This window comes from Myotis myotis, unplaced genomic scaffold (assembly GCF_014108235.1).
Source record: "Myotis myotis isolate mMyoMyo1 unplaced genomic scaffold, mMyoMyo1.p scaffold_m19_p_10, whole genome shotgun sequence".
NCBI lineage: Eukaryota > Metazoa > Chordata > Mammalia > Chiroptera > Vespertilionidae > Myotis > Myotis myotis.
Genome location: NW_023416314.1, coordinates 76,592,044 through 76,600,117, shown reverse-complemented (window position 1 = coordinate 76,600,117; position 8,074 = coordinate 76,592,044). Strand labels below are relative to the sequence as shown.

The window sequence follows — 8,074 nt, the reverse complement described above, 5'->3', positions numbered from 1 at the left end:
AAACACTCAGGATGGGAGGACGCGCTTCCCCCGGGCTGGAGCTCCTGCCAGCCCTGCTGGGCCCCAGGATCAGCAGAGCCAGGGGGGCACCCGCAGGGAGGCAGTGGACTCGGACCGCGAGGCGCTGGGGGCTGTGGGAAGCGGCCATTCCCAAGGGAGGCTTCTTCCAGCAGAATGCGGCGGCTTTACAGAGAGGAAATATTAACGTTGTAATTATAATTCTGTGTATTCAATTAAGTTATTAAACAGGCCTGGCCTGCGGGAGAGAGAGAAAAACCCCTCCGTTTCATTCTAATTGCTTCTCCCAGGATGTAATTAGAGACTTATAAAGGAATCAAGCCAGAAAAGGCGGCTGGCTCTGCTGGGCCTGGGTCTGGGCCCAGGGTCTGGGACTGTGCCTATGTCTGGGCCAGGGTCTGGGGTCTGGCCTGAGTCTGGGCCCAGGGTCTGGATCTGGGACTGGGGTCTGGGATCTGGTTCTGGGGCCTGGGGTCTGGGCCTGAATCAGGGTCTGGGGTCTGTTTCTGTGATCTGGACCTGGGTCTGGACCTGGGTCTGGGATCTGTGCTGGGTCTGGGTCTGGGGTTTGAGCCTGAGGGCTGGGGAATGGGGGCTTAGGGCTGGGGGCTGGGGGCTGAGCCTGGAGTCTGGGCTTGGAGTCTAGGCTGGGTCTGGGGTCTGGGCCTGGGATTTGGGTGAGTGGGCAGGGCTGGTCCCAGTCAGAGAAGGCTGTGCTCTGGGAACATATTTGCCACGAGGGCAGGGGTTTGGACCTGTTGGTGTCCTCATGCCTGGCACGTAGTAGTTGCTCCAGAAATCATTATGGGATGAGTGTCCAGTGGCCAGGGACCAGCTTAAGGGGCCGGGAGTGGCTGTCCAGCTGCCATGGAGATCTCGGCAGAGCTGTTCCAGAGGTGCAGTGGTTTCTTGCTGGACCCAGGGCCAGACTTGGCCGGAGCACACTGCTCTGCCTCCCTGGTGGCCAACACCGATGTCCATCCTGGCTGTGACCATGCTCTGCTGCTGGTTACATAGACGACCTTCACCTCTTACTTCAGTCTCTGCTCTGGTCACTGGCACCTGATGACCAAGGAAAGCAGTGTCACCCAGGGAGGGGCCAACATTCCGCCAGCCCCAGCCCTGTCCTAGCAACAGAACCCTGTACTTCCCAAAGGGGCGGGTTCTTAAGCATCGGGGTCAGAGGGTCCAGAGAGCAAAAGCCCCTCCTCCAGACCCCCCATGTCAGGACCCCTGTGGAGCCTCTGGGGGAGGGAGGGCCCAGAGAGGGTGCAGGCCCCAGATCCGGCTCCGCGCTCCTCTAGCCGGAGCCGACAGCTGCCCCCAGGCTCCGTGCAGAAGCTCCCGTCGGACGGGAAGTGTCTCGTTCCAGCTGGCACGGCCTTATCGAACAGCCAGGCTTTGTCAGTGTGGACAGCTGCGGTGACGGGGGCTGACTCCGTGCTGGGCTGGGGGCCGGCTGGGGGGCTGGATTTGGGAGGCTGAGGAGGGGGAGGCCGAAGCCAGCAGCGTCTCCCAGTGGGCGGGCGAGCGAGGATCATGAAGCTTTGGTTCAGCAGAGGCTCCTGGAAAGCTGAGTCCCTCAAGAGGGTGCCACGGTGTGAGGCCTGATTGGGGCGTGACTGTAAAGGGAAGAAGAATGTGCATGGAGAAGATGGGAGGAGCTGGGCGTGTTTGCTAGTCTCCCCTGGCACACCAAAGAGCCATCCTTCAATGGGTGACACTGAAGGAGCCACAGAAGTAATCATTTTGGAGGGATAGGAAGGTGTGGGGACCTTTCCTATGTACAACCATCCATCCATCCATCCATCCATCCATCCATCCACCCATCCAATTATCTACCCACCCATCCACCCATCTACCCTTCCACTTATCCACGCATTTACCCATCCATTCATTCATCTACCCACTCTTCCATCCATTCAGCCATTTAACCATCCACCATCCATCCACCCATCCATTCATTCACCCATTCGTCTACCTACCCATCCTGATTCCCAGGTGCTTAACACCAGTGGCTGAAAAAATGATGAATCATTTGCAGAGACCAGGATGACTCTGGAAGAAATAGGTTTGAACAACAGTGGGACACATACCTCAATCTAAACACACAGGCTCTGGAGTCAGAGAGACCCGGTTTGACTCCGAGTCCTACCACTTTCTACCTTACCCTGGTGTCAGTCACCCAACTCCTCTAAGTCTCTGTGCCCTTGCCTGGAAAACGGGGCTTGTCACTTCATGGGGACGTTATGGTGATTCATGTAACATGCTTAGCACAGTGCCTGCACGAGGTCAGAGCTCAGATAAAGGCACTTTTAATCCCTGCCTGCCACTGGATGGGGAGCTCCTCACTCTCACCTCAGCAGCCCTGCTCTGATTCTGTGCCAACAAGGCCCTGACAGCAGCCACTTCCTCCACACCCCTCCTCAGGTTCTGGAGCCTAGGGATACGGGGCACCCAGCAGGGCCCTGCTGGTCCCAGAATCAAGCAAGATCACAGATCCCATTTTGCAAGGGTGGGAGAGAGCAGGGGAATTCATCTGCCTGGAACCCAGCAAGAAGCCCCATTCATACTGGTTTCCCAAAGCAGCTCTACTTGGTAGGGAAGGATCCCCATGACCAAATCTCTGCTTCGCGCGGAGCTTGTAGTTAGGAGCTGTGTATCGAAAGGGACAAAGCGCGGTGAGGCTCTGTTTCCGGGCCGAGTCCTCTGAGAGGTGGGATTGGAAAGGTGCTATTGGCAGTCACCTAAGCGGGCTCAGTGTTGCTGTTTGCTTGTCTGACCTCCCCAGTGGGAGTGAAGGCTGTGGCTCAGTCTCCACGGCCTTAGGCGGGAGCTCATCTATTCTCATCTCCAAGCTGATGACTCTCTGATATCTAGCTCCCGACCTGGTCTCCCTCCGGAATTTCAGGCCCACAGCTCCAACAGTGAATGTTAATGTCTCTATCTTTTCAGACTTAGAATTTCCACTTGGTTCTTTATTACAGTGTCCACGTCTCTGCCTAGATTCCTTATCTGTTTCCTTATTAAGACTACATTTTCCATGAATTCTTCAAGCATATTATCTTCTAACTTTGGGGCAATGTTATAAGAGCTGTTTTGAAAGGTTTGTTTGCTAAATCTATTATCCAGGCCACTTTAGGGTTGATTTCCATTGACTGTTGTTTTTCATTCTTGACTATGAGTCACATTTTCTTGTTTCTTTGTCCATTTGAAATTGCTGATTACATATGGGACAAGCCCTGGAGAGGGAGAGGATGTTTCTACAGACTGATCACTGCTGGCTATGATTTGGGGGGTTCTGGTCCCTGATGGTCTCCCACAGGGAAAGAGACAGTGAGAGCTCCTTGCAGGAAGAGTGAACACCCCCAAGGATGAGGGGATCTGCAGGCAGGGCTGTGGGCACACCAATCCCCGGGTGAGGCACTGGGGGCCGTCTGTAGTCTCCTGAGGACCCCCGGACCCACTAGAAGAGCTGAGATTGGGTGGGCGTCCTGCCCCTCTGCCTGCTTCACAGAGGGAAGCTCCCTTTGGGCACTATCTCCCTTCCCAATGTGCCCCATTGGGGGTAGGAGATGCTGTGGGTCCACAGGGCCACACCCTGTGCCGGCCACTTTCCACTGACCCTCCAGGCTCCTTTTCTGCCCTGCTCTCTCCCCAGAGGCTGAGCCCCATGGGCCCCGTTCCTGGGCTCCATGCCTTCTGGCTTCCTGTGGGGCGGGGCCATGGCGAGCCCTGGCTACAGGTAAGAGGGGAGGAGAAGTCACAATATGCACAGCACAGCAGCTCCCCTTGGGGTCACCTGGGCAGGCTGTGTCCCTGGATGAAAGGGCGCACCGTCCCCCTAGGCAGCTCTCTGTCAGAGTAGCTCCTTCCAGGTCCCGGCAATGTGCCTCCCCATCCCTTCAGCCTCAGTAAGGGTGGCTGCGGCCCAGAGTGCGGTGCAGCGCCCACCCTCGTGCTCCCCATCCTCTGCAGTTTTCCCAACTTGAGTCATCTCGTTCCTGGTGGAACCCTGACTGACACATAAGCCTGTCCCCTGGCAGCACAGAGAGGCCTCCGGCCACGCTGCTGCTCCCGCGGCCGGCTTACATGGCTACGCCCGGGGCACCGCCCTGGACCACCAAGCCGCTCTCCCAGAAAGGTGGGTGCAAGCCAGAGGGGCCTCGTTCAGAGCAGGGCTCCCAGATCCACGAGTGAAAGGCAGCGTCGAAAGGCCAGCCTGGGACAGCATAGCAACCACTTGGGACAATGACGTCTGTGGCTTTGGAGTCACAGAGCTTTGGGTTCAAGTTCTGCCTCTTCCCGCTACTCACTGTGTAACCGTGGGGAGCACCGCTTCCTCTCTCTGACCATCAGGTCCAGCCTGAGCTCCATGATGGGGTCACCGGGAGACAGTATGCAGAGCCCAGCACCGACCCAGCTCCCAGTGGCCACAGCAGGGCCCATGAGAAGGCCTGTCCCCAGCTTCCCCGGCCCGCTCCTGGGTGAATCGCTGCTGAGTCACGGTTAGTAGGTTCCCAAAGTAGAAACTCTGTCAGATCTCAGAGAATGTCAGCCCCAGTGACTCATGTGTGTTTCTCTCCAAAACAGGATCGCAGGCCTTTGGGACCAGCTCAGCCAACTCGGAGAGGCATTGCAAAGCTGTGAGTGCAACGCTGGGTTCCGGCCACAGAAGAGCTGCCAGGAGAGGAGTTCCCACTAGGAAAATCTGATTCAGCCAGCGTCTCCTTCTCCGTTAGGTTCCCAGTTCCTTGGCTGTGTCTGCAGCTAAGAGCTAGGGCTCCATGCTCGGTTGCCAGGAAGCTGGTGGCAGCGATGGTTTTGTTGTTATGGTGATGGTGTTGTTTTTAATGATGGTGGTAATGGATGGAATGGTGGTGGTAGAGTTGATAATGGTGATGGTAGTTATTGGAGGGTGTTGGTAATGGTGATGGTGACGCTGTTGGTGGTGATGGTGGGTTGTTGTTGATGGTGATGGTGGTGGTGAGGTGGTGGTTGTGGAGATGATGGTGATGTTGGTGGTGGTGCTGGTGCTGGTGGTGATGGGATGTTGATGTTGAAGGTGGTGGTGATGAAGATGGCATTGAGGCCTCACAGCCTGAGCCCAGGAGCTGAGCAGTAAGTACAAGAAGCATTGAGCTCAGAGAACCTGACTGCTCGCCCCAGTTCTGCTACTTACGACCCGGTGAGCTGGAGAAGCAGATCCAGCCCCTCGGAACCTGGGCTTCCTCATCAGTGAGGGGAGGACGATATGTCTCCCTTTCCAGGCTGCTTGGGCATCAGTGGCCAGCCTGTGAGTGCCCGGCCTGTGAATGCGGGTGACTATGTGGAGTCTTAGAAGCTGTGAAGCGCTGAGCAGGGCCGGCTGTGCAGACACGTACAGGCACAGAACGCAGCTGCAGTGGACGTGGCTCCGCGATGGGTTTCTGTGGAGCAGGCTCCCTTCCTTTTTAAGGCAGCAATACGCCCTTTCTTTTGGAGAATTTTGAACACTTTCTCTCCCTCTTAATGTGGCTTGGAGGGGCTGGCAGTCCTGGACCCATGTCCCCTGATCGCAGGGAGGGTGTGTGGCTCAGGCTGGAGCTCGCCCAGCAGGAGGCGGTGTCATTTGGCTCAAGACTTGCAAAGCTGCCTGGGGTCACCTGCTGACATTTTTCATACCCCATGAAGGGTACCTGTCTGCAAAGCCTAAGGATAATGAGCGGAGAAAGGCAGAGAAATACCTGAAAGAGGAAGACAGGGAGAAGGGAAGAGGTAGAAAGTGCTGGTGGCCAAGAGAACCCGGGACTTTGTTTAAGCACCTGGATCCAGCCGTGCCTGACGATGGCTGGTCCGCCCCCGAGCCTCCAGCTTCCACAGGCCACAGAACAGCCTCAGCCTAAGTTCAGATGTCCCACGTGTCCGATAGTTTCAGTCGCCGAGTCAGAGAAGATCAATACTTCAAAGACAGTTGCGTTCTGCTCAAGGGATCCCCACGGAGCAGAGGGTCCACGTGGAGAAAGGCACCCAGCTCCCCCTGGATGGCCACGCTGGGTTTGTTCAGCCCAAAAGCAGCCGCGTCTGCGGTGGGAGGGAGGGTCGGTGAGACGGCCCGCTTTCGGGAGCTGTGGCTCCTCGGTGCTCACAGGCTACTTGCCTCTCTGGGAAGGACCGGTGGCCCGAGGGGGACGGGCAGTGGCAACACGGTGGTGTCTCTGCTAGACTTTCCTGGTTGGTTCTATCCCCGCCCCCGGAAGCCTCCTCCACTGGGCGGACTGGGACCGTGGGTCACCTCCTTCTATCCTCTGGGACTGGTTTCCGGGCCCAGCCATGCCGCTGGGACACTGTGTGCCCGTCTGTGGGACAGCAGGTCCCGCTGGTGCCTCCAGTGGCTTCCTGGAAGGCGTGTGCTGAGAAGTGGCCAGGCCGAGTGCCCAGGCAGGATGGGCTCCCGGCTACCAGCGGCTGGCAGCGCGGGCTGCCCCAGGTCCTCTGAATCCAGGAACCCAGGCTTTGAAGGTGTAAGCTGTGTGCGAGAGTCTGGTGTGTGTGTGTGTGTGTGTGTGTGTGTGTGTGTGTGTGTGTATGTGTTGACTGGGAGATGTGCTAGTAGCATGTTTGCATCCCCTTTCCATACGCGAACAGGACATCCCCACGGAAGCCGCGGAGAGGGCCTGTGCTCCTTCCCAGCACTGGGTGAGGCCACCTGCTTGCTTGGGCCAATGGAACGCGAGAGGATATGCTTCTGAGCAGAAACTTGAAGTGCCATTGAGGTTGCCATGAGGCTCGGCTCGCGCGCCCACACCAGCTCTGTGCCTTCAGCTTGGACGCCGGCGTGTGGAGAACGGCACTGACTGTGGCTACCGTAAAGCGCGACACAAGCCTTCCCTGCTGTAGGCCGCCGAGACGTAGCTGTTCCCCGCACAGCTGCCAGGGAACCACGTGGCTTTCACGGCCGCGGTGCCGCCGGCCGGAGGCTCACCCCTTCCCCCAGTCCCCAGGAATCGCGCCCCGGCCAAGCCTGTTGACAGAATGTTTGCATTTGGGCAGGAAACGTCACCAAATATCCACACGATCTACTGTGGGGCCGCCAGGGAAGGCCTCGGGCTTGGAAACAGCCGGTTTGTGGGGTGTAATGTACGTACGACAAAACCCACCAGTTTAAGTGTGCAATTGAATGAGGTGAAAGATGTTCACAGTTGGGCAACCCCCGCACTTACCCGGATATACACTCCTCTGGAAAGTGTCCTCGTGCCGCTGTGCAATCCAGCAGCCCCCCCCCCTCCTCCCGCCCCCCCTGCAGGTAGCTGCCCACCCGCTTCCTGCTGCCGCCGCTCAGATTTGCCAGCTGTGGAACCGCACGATGGAGCCGCGCAGCCACGGCTCCCGGTCTGCTCCCTGCTCAGCGAGACGGCAGCGGGGTCGCCGGGCCGTGCGCGTCTGCGCCTTGTGGACTGCGTATCCCTTCCCGCGCCGATGGCCACGGGGCACGGGGGTCTTGCCCCCGCGGACTCTCCCGCGGGGGTCTCTGTGGGCATGTTTTCCTTTCTTTGGGGCCTATCCTCACAGCGTATCCCAGTGCGTAAGGAAACTGCCTAATTGTCCCGGAGCGGCTGCGCAATGTCCCACGTCCCACCCGCGGCAGAGAACGCCAGATGCTCGGCACCCTGGCCAGCACCGGGAGCGCCGCCTGCAGTATGAGGCGCCCTGCGGTGTGAAGTGGGGTCTCTGCGGTTTTAACGAGCTTCCCCGTGGTTACGGGCGATAACGAGCCGCCTCGCAGGTGCTGCTTGGCCGGTAGAGAGCCCCCTCGGTGGCGTGGGGCTCATACCCGTTGCCCCATTTTCAGTGGGGTGTGTGCCTTACGCCTGAGCTGTGAGAGTCCTTGGTATATGCTGATTCCACCCCCTGGCAGTGCTGGGCGTGGCGAGTATTCCCTTGCAGGCTGTGAATTTCCCTTTGGGTGTTTTTGGTTTCTTTTTAAGGTGGATTTTGGAGTGCAGCATATTTTAATGTTGGTGAAGTCCATTGATCCCATGTTTTATTTCTGTGGTGCCTGCCTTTGGGGTCCTTG

The 8,074-nt window shown here is 58.0% G+C and overlaps 1 long non-coding RNA gene across 1 annotated transcript; it reads right to left on the bottom strand.

The window, feature by feature from the left end:
- Nucleotides 1-207: 207 nt before the first annotated feature.
- Nucleotides 208-4,566, bottom strand: LOC118665182. Its single transcript, XR_004970580.1, has 3 exons — nt 4,335-4,566; nt 2,004-2,076; nt 208-1,640 (listed from the first exon to the last, which is right to left on the bottom strand). It is a non-coding gene; the product is annotated as an uncharacterized LOC118665182 (long non-coding RNA).
- Nucleotides 4,567-8,074: the final 3,508 nt, after the last annotated feature.